The sequence below is a fragment of the Phoenix dactylifera genome, chromosome 4 (genome assembly GCF_051530095.1).
Source record: "Phoenix dactylifera cultivar Ajwa chromosome 4, Ajwa_hap1_PhDact_Kaust_v1.1, whole genome shotgun sequence".
NCBI classification, from domain to species: domain Eukaryota; kingdom Viridiplantae; phylum Streptophyta; class Magnoliopsida; order Arecales; family Arecaceae; genus Phoenix; species Phoenix dactylifera.
In genome coordinates, this window is record NC_143193.1 from 28,005,316 (window position 1) to 28,016,106 (window position 10,791).

At 39.1% G+C, this 10,791-nt stretch overlaps 2 non-coding genes across 2 annotated transcripts; both read left to right on the forward strand.

Moving 5' to 3' along the window:
• The first annotated feature begins 356 nt into the window (after positions 1-356).
• On the forward strand, positions 357-462 carry LOC120105184 (small nucleolar RNA R71). The gene has a single exon (XR_005507557.3). It is a non-coding gene; the product is annotated as a small nucleolar RNA R71 (small nucleolar RNA).
• A 9,688-nt stretch (positions 463-10,150) lies between these two features.
• LOC149753766 (small nucleolar RNA R71) lies at positions 10,151-10,256 on the forward strand. Its single transcript, XR_016409276.1, has one exon. It is a non-coding gene; the product is annotated as a small nucleolar RNA R71 (small nucleolar RNA).
• Positions 10,257-10,791: the final 535 nt, after the last annotated feature.

Below are 10,791 nucleotides of genomic sequence, written 5' to 3' on the forward strand. Positions count from 1 at the left end.
ACTCATGAATAGGGTGCGATGGGCTAGAACAGATAGCACACACTTGTGCTTGGGAAGAGCTAACGATATGTCCTCCTATCATCAATTGATCAATCTTATGGGACAATGCATCTATCTTGCTAGACAGGTCCATGGAATGACTTATTTCACAAATGGTCCCTTTTCTTTGAGAACTCGGAGGTGCTTGACGAGAACAGGAAGCATGGTGGAGGGAGTTTTCATTAAGATTTTCAAATAATTGCCATGCTTCATGCTCATTTTGAAGCATGAAAGTCCCCCCGCATGCAGCATCGATCATCTGACGGTTTCGTTCAGCCAATCCGTCATAGAAACATTGCACTAGCTGCCACTTAGGTATTTGATGATGAGGGCATTTACGGATTAGGTTCCAAAATCTCTCCCAAGTTTCATGAAATTCTTCTCCCTCGGTTTGGGAGAAGCTTGTAATGGCACATCTAAACTGGTTCGTTCTTCCTATGGGAAAGTATTTTTTAAGGAATTCATGTTGCATTTGATCCCAAGAACGAATCGAGTTAGCTTCTAAAGAATTCAGCCATTGTTTGGCTCTATCTTTAAGGGAGAAAGGGAATAATCTAAGTTTTAGAGCATCATTAGTGAAGTTCTGAATCTTGACCGTGGTGCAAATCTCAAGAAATTCATCTAGGTGTTTATATGGTTCTTCGTTGGTGAGCCCATAAAAAGATGGGAGCATTTGGATCACACTAGACTTTATTTCGTATTGTACAGCTGCTACCTCAGGTAATCGAATGCAAGATGGAGAAGTGTAAATGGTGGGAGTAAAGTACTTCCTCAGGAGTTTGGGTTGGTCTTCAGCCATCTCAGGAGGTGGGGATGATTCTATTGTTCTGATCTCAGGTCGAATATTTCTAAGGGTCCGTTCTATTTCAGGGTCAAAAGGTAATAGGTCACGTACTCTAGAACGACTCCCTTGCATACACTAGTACTTGATCAATCAAGCATGCAATAAAAGAAAAACACATAAATCCTTGTATTTGTCCTAAAATCACTAGACAGCTCCTAACTGGTTTGAAGAGGGCACCTAAGCCTCCAATCCGGTCTAATGAACCGAGTTGACTAGGTAAGCTCCCAGGTAAGTGGAGGGGTCACGATGCGTTCGCAAAGGTCCCACTTAAAACCCACTTGCCTCGAACAGATGAATTGTCTCCTTTATAGGAACAAAGCTTGCCTAGACATCAACTAAGCCACAGAGCGAAATTGGTGCAACATTCGATGATCTTCGTCCTATTGAGCTCGAATGTCCCTAGGAGCCAACGTCTAATTAATTTTAATTAAAGTGACACTATGTGAGATTGAGTTCACCTAAGTTGGGCAAGAATCCGGTGATGAAATCCGGCTCTTATCTTGTTGGGGTGATTGCCCTTACTATGTGCGGATTAATTTGTATATGTGTATCAAGCATGCATTTACACTTTTGCTGAAATTAAAATCAAACAATCACCACAAAATTTCAAGCTAATAATTAATTTAAATATGAAAGGTTTAGAGGTTACCAAAGAAAATTTTCCCAGCAATTTAAAATTTTTTAAGCAAACCTCTAAAGCATTCCTTTTCCAGCTATTCTCCTTTTGATCATCCTAGATTTTTCCTTCGATTCCTGATCAAATAAGACCAAAAGAAAAATTTAAAAAAAAAAATAGTAGAAGAGAAAAAGGAGATAAGAAAAGTAACAATAATAGAAAATAATTTATATATATATATATATATTTTGAAAGTTTTTTTTAATTAATTTTTTTTTAATGATAGGAAAAATAACTATGCAAGCAATCCCCGGCAACGGCGCCAAAAATTGATCGGATCTTTCAATTTTGAAAATAAACCACGCAATAGCACGTATCCTGTAGGATAGTGATTACGGGTGTCGGTCCACAGGGATTGAAGAATAAGTTATTTTTCTTTTAAAAATAAATCAAGAAGAAGAATTTGCTAACTTGATTTAACTAAATTAAACTATGAGTGCGAATTAGAATTTATCAAAATAAATGGATCTAGGGTTTAGAGTCCACCACATAGTATTGCATCAGGGTTTGTATTCTTTATTTTTTTTTTATCTTTTGGAGAGGCATGCAATATTGGCTACAAGCCTTTTAAAATAAAAACATAAAGAGTTTTAAGAAAATCCATCTTCGGTATAGCAAGAAGTGTCTACCTAATTATGCTAACCTAGGGTGCAGTACACCTCATCTTCCTAGGCATGGATCATCTTAGACTACTTTAGCAAACATGAATAATAAATAGCATGCTCAAAGTTTAAACATCATAAAAGAATTTTTCATTGATAATAAGAATTTAAACAAGCTTCAAAATAATAAAGAAAATAAGAACTACCATGCCCTGATACATTGCTAGGGCTTCATCCAGCCCTAGACTAGACGTTTAGCCGAGCATGGCTTCCGGACGACCTTCCATCTTCAAGTGAAAGTCTTCCCCTCTCATTCTTCCCAAAATATCACAAAATATTCTCTTTTCTCCTCCTTTCTCTCTTTTTTTTATTTCTTCTTCTCTTCCTCTTCACTACGAAACAGGGCTCCCCTGTTTTTCCCTCAACCGAGCCCCCACAAGCCGATGGCCACCCTTCTCTCTTTATACTCGTCTGGGAGCTCATTCGGGAAGGGAGAAGAGGTCATGGGCCTGATTCCGGGGCGGGATGCTGGAGGGCACATCACGGACGAAGAGGAAGAATGGCTGAATCTCAGGACGAAAGCGTGATCCGTGGAGCGCCGGGTTGAATGACCGGATCAATGGAGCTGGCTGCTGGATCGACGGGAGGCTGATGTGTGGACGAAAGGAGATGAGATGGCCGTGGGATCGGATCATCCGGGATGCTGGCTGCGTGAGGAAATTCGAACCGATTCTTGCGGCTTTGCTGGGGTGCTGGAGTTCCGGGAGGTGGATCCGGGTGTGTAATGGACGATGGAAGAGGCTGGACTGTCGGGAACTTGGATGCATCACGGAGAGAATAGAAGCGGAGGATTGTGCGCGGGAGGTGTTGTTATTATTCTGCTGCTGTGAACGCATTGGGATGAGTGGACGGTCTGAGATGCTGGCTGCACGCGGTGATCGCGGAGGAGCTGGTCGCCGGCTGCACCGCGTGGAGGATTTGCATCGCTGGATGCTGGATCGACGGGAGGTGCTGCATCACTGGCTGAAGACGAGGGATCGATGGGAGGAGCTGGCATGAATGCGGTGGGCACACGGTTGGAAAGCTTACAGGGAGGAAGAAGATGAACAGTGGGATTTTTATTATATATATATTTTTTTGTAACATTGACATATGAACAGTGTTTTTACGGGACACTGTTTATATGAACAGCGAATCGTGGATATTTAATTTTTATTATTATTATTTTTTTAAAAATTATAAATTTTATATGAAGGCAGATAAGGAATTGGTTGGAAATTGGCTTTGGATTTGAGGTGGATCATGATCATTGATTTGTTTGAACTTATTCTCGAGCCCAATGTTATTTAAATTTAATTCTTGCTAAACTGCTTCAGACCGAACTCGACCAGATAAAATAAACAAGACCGTGACTTAATAAAAAGGGTTACTCAAATCTTTTCCCCATACAAAAATAATTAATTATATCTTTCAATCTAATCAGGACCAAGACCCATTTAATTATACCCTTAGCTTGATTACACTCCATCAGGTTAATAAATCAGATCAACACAATCTCCTCCTTATATGTTTTCTTGTAGTTTTCATGAAAGATCGCAATCGGGAGAGAGACAAGTTCAGAGTCGGTTTTAAGAAAAAAAATTATTTACTTCTTCCCATATTTTAAATTTATTTCAATGTTTATTCAATTTCATGGTAAAATATGTATTTATCAGTTTAAGAATATTGATAAGTGCTACGGAAAGATAATTAAATTATGAATTATTAAGCACTTATCACACCCCCAAACCTATGTTTTGCTAGTCCTCGAGCAAAATAAAATTAGAAAAGAAAAACTCTAACTCACTTTCGCAGGCATCGCGATTGCATTTACCATATGCAACATGGCTTTAAATTCCTAGGTTACCCTAGTGGACGAGTTGTAGTCTCATGAGAGTTTTCAGTGAAGATACCCACAAACTTCAATAAATCATTTTATAATTATTGTTATTTTTTTTTTGTTTTTGTTTTTTAGATCAATTGATCTATGAAGTGAAAATCGAATTCCAAATGCATACTAGTAAAGAATTTCAAAAACTCTCTCTTTTTTTATTAAAATCTAATTAAGATACATAAATGATGAAAATTTAAAAGCACACACGGTTTTATTTACTAAGTCAGCCCAAATCCTAGATCAAAATACAATTCAAGTTGAGGTCATTAAGTTTCCGTTAGGAAGTTGTAAGACTCATTTATACTGGAGTGCTCGGTGAAATCTGGACTATACACAAGCTAAGAGTTTGGATCTTCAAAATATTATTAATACTAGTAGTTTTCCAAGGATTGGTCGAAAGGACCTACTCATTGATTCAAAATCATCTTATCTATAGGATTTCGAGAGTTGTGGATATTTACTTTAGTACCTCACGGGCTTTATCTGTAATATTCCAGTTTACTCGAATTTTTACAATGACGGCTTTCACACTATTGTCTTTTTCAAGGTCAATACAGCTTTTTTTTTCTTAATAATTATTTTTTTTCATTGGAGATAAGAATTTTTTTCAAGAAAGATATATAAGTTGTGCACTTTTACTCTTATGGTGATTTCTCCGTGTAACGAGCAATCAGTCGACAACTCTCACACCAGTTGGCATAAGGTGTCGAGCATCAAGACTCCCCTACGGACTTATGTTCGAAGTCCTCATCACAAGTCCACTTGACCTTTGACAATAGGTAGCCCTTTTCGATGTTCCTGACTAAATCCATTTTTATTGATGATTTTTTTTTTTTTTTGGATTAGATAAGTATGATTCATCAGGGTCCAAGGTTGCTATTATACTATCAACATAATGTCGAGCCTAGACCTTAGAAGAGTCGGCCAGTGTGTAGTGAAATTCCAAAGTATTAATTAGCTTACAACTCCCTAAGAGAGATTTAATAAAAAGAACTTAAATTTGTATTACTTCCGACTAGTCATTGGGCTTTTTATATACCCCGTGTGTTTATCATTCTCGCATTCATGTATAGAAATTAGGTAATTTTTTTTTTAATTATAAAAATGAACACAATTTTTTAAAAGATATTTTTATTTTTTTATTTTTTGTTTTTTTTGATAAACCTGACATTATGAAGTGAAAACGAATGTAAGAGATGCAAACAAAACAAAAAATGAAAAAAAAAATACTTAAAAATACCCCCAAACCTAAACCTAACATTGTCCTCAATGTTAAAGAAAACTAAAAGAATTGGGTTACCTCCCAACAAGCGCTATGTTTATTGTTTTCAGCCAGACACAGTGCATCCTTAATTATTTTGATAAACAGGGTTCGTCAAATTAAGGGATTCGATCAATTGCCCGTCGGCAACACAGTTCACATAAGGTTTTAACCTTTGGCCATTGACTTTTAAAGCACGTCCACCATTGAGGTGTTGGATCTCTACTGCACCATAAGGAGAAACATTTTTCACTATGAATGGTCCATCCCACCTAGAGCGAAGTTTACCCAGGAAGAGTCGCAACTTGGAATTAAACAGCCAAACCTTTTGACCAGGTTCGAAGGACTTACGGTTAATATTTTTATCATGAAAAGTCTTAGTCCTTGCTTTATAAATTTTAGCATTTTCATAAGCCTCATTGCGCAATTCTTCAAGTTCACTTAGTTGGAGTTTTCGGTGAGGACCAGCTACTGCCATGTCTAAGTTAAACTTTTTGATAGCCCAGAAAGTTCTATGTTCAAGTTCTACCGGTAAGTGACAAGCTTTTCCAAAAACTAATCGGTAGGGAGACATGCCAATAGGAGTTTTGTAGGCAGTACGATAGGCCTAGAGTGCATCATTTATCCTTTCAGACCAATCTTTTCTATCGGGACGTACCATTTTTTTCTAAGATGTGTTTTAACTCCCTATTGGACACCTTGACTTGTCCACTGGTTTGGGGATGGTATGGGGTAGCAACTTTGTGGGTGATGTTATATTTGCGAGCCAAAGCCTCGAAAGATCGGTTGCAAAAATAAGATCCCCCATCACTGATGATGGCTCGGGGTGTGCCAAAACGATAAAAGATATTTTCATGTAAAAATTTAATCACAACCTTGTGGTCATTAGTTTTAGTGGCGACAGCTTCTACCTATTTTGAAACATAATCAACCCCTACAAGAATATATTCGAAACCAAAGGATGGTGGAAAAGGGCCCATAAAGTCAATACCCCATACATCAAAGATTTCTACAATTAAAATAGGATTGAGAGGCATCATATCTCTACGGGAGATGGTACCCATCCGTTGGCACCGTTTACAAGTTTGGAAAAAGTTATGGGCATCTTTGAAAAGTGTGGGCCAATCTTTGTAAAACTTTTGCTGCAGTTTTTCTACCCCCAAAATGTCCCCCACAAGCTTGTGAATGGCAGAATGAAAGAATACTTTGAAATTCGCATTCGAGGACACATCGACGGATTACTTGATCGGGACAATACTTGAATAGATCAGGATCATCCCAATAATAGAACTTTACTTGTGAAAAGAATCGGTTCTTGTCTTGAGTTGACCAATCATCAGGAATTCGTCCTATGGCAAGGTAATTTACTATGTTTGCAAACCATGGCGTTTTCATTCCTTGTACCCCAAATAATTGTTCATCTGGGAAAGCATCATGTAAGGGTGAGGTACTTAGAGGGTTCAAGAAGAATCCTAGATAAGTGGTATGCTACGACATTTGCAGTTCCTTTCTTATCACGAATTTCTAGGTCAAATTCTTGTAGTAAAAGAATCCATCGAATCAGACGGGGTTTGGTGTCCTTCTTTGCAAGAAGGTGTCGAAGGGCAGCATGATCAGTGAATACGGTAATCTTGGATCCTAATAGGTAAGATCGAAACTTGTCTAGCGCAAATACTACAGCTAGGAATTCTTTCTCAGTGGTGGTGTAGTTTAATTGTGCATCTGAGAGTGCTTTACTAGCATAGTAGATGACATGAGGTACCTTATCTAGCCGTTGCCCTAAAACTGCTCCAATGGCATAGTCGGATGCGTCACACATCTGTTCAAATGGAAGGGTCCAATTAGGGCCGTATGATAGGTGTAGTGGTTAATTTCAAGCGAAGATTTTTAAATGCCTCCTCGCATGCTTTATCAAAGACAAAGGGAGTGTCCTTAGCAAGAAGATTGCACAAGGGTTTGGAAATCTTGCTGAAATCCTGAATGAAGCGACGGTAGAAACCAGCATGGCCAAGGAATGATCGGATTTGTTTCACAGTTTTAGGTGGAGGGAGATTGGAAATAAGATCGACTTTGGCTTTATCTACTTCAATGCCCATCTTGGACACGACGTGTCCTAAAACTATGCCTTCTTGAACCATGAAATGGCTCTTTTCCCAACTTAATACTAGGTTGGTCTTCTTACATCTTTTCAAAACTAAAGTCAAATTGTCCATACAATCGTCAAAAGATAGGCCAAAAACTGAAAAATCATCAATGAACACTTCTAGAAAGTTTTCCACCATATCTGAAAAAATGGCCATCATGTATTGTTGAAAAGTTGCGGGTGCATTGCATAATCCAAAAGGCATCCTCCTATATGCAAATCCCAAATGGGCAAGTAAAAGTGGTTTTGTCTTGATCGTTCGGGTAAACAGTTACTTGATTATATCCAGAATAACCATCTAAGAAGCAGTAGAAACCTTGACCAGCCAACCGTTCCAAAATTTGATCTATGAAAGGTAAAGGGAAATGGTCCTTCCTAGTCATTGAATTAAGTTTCTTATAGTCAATGCACACGCGCCAACCCGTGGTTGTGCGTGTTTGTATCAATTCTCCTTCCGTATTTTCAACCACAGTGATACCTGATTTCTTGGGTACCACTTGTGTCGGACTCACCCACTTACTATCAGAAATTGGATAAATGATTCCGGCATCTAATAACTTCACCACTTCTTTCTTGACTACCTCCTTCATATTAGGATTGAGTCTTCTTTGCATTTCTCGGGTGGGCTTTGCATCATCTTCGAGATGAATTCGATGCATACAAACAGAGGGGTCAACCCTTTTCAAATCGGCTACATACCATCCTATGGCATGTTTATTCTCTTCTAGCACCCTTAAAAGTTTACCCTCCTGTTCAGTAGATAAGTTGGCTGCGATGATTACAGGTCGGATCTTCCAAGGAAGGGAACTCATAGGAGATTGATTATCGAGTAAGATGTTAACTTCTTCTACGGCCTTGTCTATATCAAATTTGTCAATGTCAAAATGGGCCAAACATGCCTCTAAGGGGTCATTTGCTAAGATATAGGGAAGCGCGTTCTCTACAAGATCATCCATTTCGTCAATTAGGCAACACTTGTCTTCCCTCACATGTTGGTCAACGGCATGAAACATATTTAACTTAATTTTCATGTTCCCAAATGATATATCCATTACCCCAGTTCTATAGTTGATACATGCATTGGCTGTCGCTAAAAAAGGACGACCAAGAATCACAGGGATTTGTTTTTTTAGGTTGGGCATATGTTCCATGTCAAGGACGATAAAATCTACTGAAAAATAGAATTTGTCTATCTTGACAAGAACATCTTCAATTATCCCCCTTAGCATCTTCACCGATCTATCAGCCAATTGTAAAGATACCGAGGTAGGTTTCAATTCACCCAACCTAAATTTTTCATAGACTGAATAGGGTAGAAGATTCACACTTGCCCCTAGATCTAAAAGTGCTCGATCAATGGAGTTATCTCCTATGACACAGGAAATAGTGGGAGCGCCAGGATCTTTGAATTTTGGAGGGGTGTTGTGTTGGAGAATGGAACTTACCTGCTCAGTTAGGAGGACCTTTTTAGGCACATGTGTCCTAGATTTCCGCTTTTGGGTGCACAGGTCTTTGAGAAATTTGGCATAAGAGGAAACTTGTTTGATGGCATCAAGGAGTGGGAGGTTGATTTTAACTTGTTTAAAGACCTCCATCATCTCTTCTAATGAAGTTCCCTTCTTGCCAAAGGGAGAGGGTGCATTAAGTGCTTCAGGGAATGGAGCCTTTGGAATGTGGGTTGTGGCAGATGGTGGATTAGCTGAAGAAGGTTTTGGATTTTCATGTGATACATTTCTCTCCTCTTCTTTATCTTCCTTATTGTTACCCTCCCCAACCTTATTATCTATTATACGTCCAGTCCTTAGGGTAGTCAAAGCATTGGCTTGCTCATGATTTAGTCGAGTTTCTTGAGCCACGTATTGTCCCCTAGGATTACTCATTGGTTGACTTGGAAGCTTACCTTCCTCTCGCTTATTTAATGCATTGGCTAGTTGACCCATTTGGGATTCTAGCTTAGCAATTGATTGCGTGTGAGAGTGCAATAGTTGTGTGTTTGCCTCCAAACCTTGAAGGGCAGTCAACACTTTCTCTTCAAAGGCTGTATTTCTTTGGGTTGGAGGAGGAAGGTGTTGAAATTGAGTTGAGGGACGGTAGAGATGAAAATTCTGAGGGTTTTGAAAATTGTGGGAGTAGGGTTGGGTATTATTCGAAGCTTGCTGCCTCCAAGAAAAATTTGGATGATTCCGCCATCCCAGGTTATATGTATTGGAAAATGGGTCATTACCTGGTCTGGGCTGTGTTTGGGCAGCATTGATATGTTCTTGCACGAGTTTGGGATATTGGGGTGCTGAGGGGCACTCATGAATAGGGTGCGATGGGCTAGAACAGATAGCACACACTTGTGCTTGGGAAGAGCTAACGATATGTCCTCCTATCATCAATTGATCAATCTTATGAGACAATGCATCTACCTTGCTAGACAGATCCATGGAATGACTTATTTCACAAATGGTCCCTTTTCTTTGAGAACTCGGAGGTGCTTGACGAGAACAGGAAGCATGGTGGAGGGAGTTTTCATTAAGATTTTCAAATAATTGCCATGCTTCATGCTCATTTTGAAGCATGAAAGTACCCCCGCATGCAGCATCGATCATCTGACGGTTTCGTTCAGTCAATCCGTCATAGAAATATTGCACTAGTTGCCACTTAGGTATTTGATGATGAGGGCATTTACGGATTAGGTCCCGAAATCTCTCCCAAGTTTCATGAAATTCTTCTCCCTCGGTTTGGGAGAAACTTGTAATGGCACATCTAAACTGGTTCGTTCTTCCTATGGAAAAGTATTTTTTAAGGAATTCATGTTGCATTTGATCCCAAGAACGAATCGAGTTAGCTTCTAAAGAATTCAGCCATTGTTTGGCTCTATCTTTAAGGGAGAAAGGGAATAATCTAAGTTTTAGAGCATCATCAGTGAAGTTCTGAATCTTGACAGTGGTGCAAATCTCAAGAAATTCATCTAGGTGTTTATATGGTTCTTCGTTGGTGAGCCCATAAAAAGATGGGAGCATTTGGATCACACTAGACTTTAATTCGTATTATACAGCTGCTACCTCAGGTAATCGAATGCAAGATGGGGAAGTGTAAAAGGTGGGAGTAAAGTACTTCCTCAGGAGTTTGGGTTGGTCTTCAGCCATCTCAGGAGGTGGGGATGATTCTATTGTTCTGATCTCAGGTCGAATATTTCTAAGGGTCCGTTCTATTTCAGGGTCAAAAGTTAATAGGTCACGTACTCTAGAACGACTCCCTTGCATACACTAGTACTTGATCAATCAAGTATGCAACAAAAGAAAAAC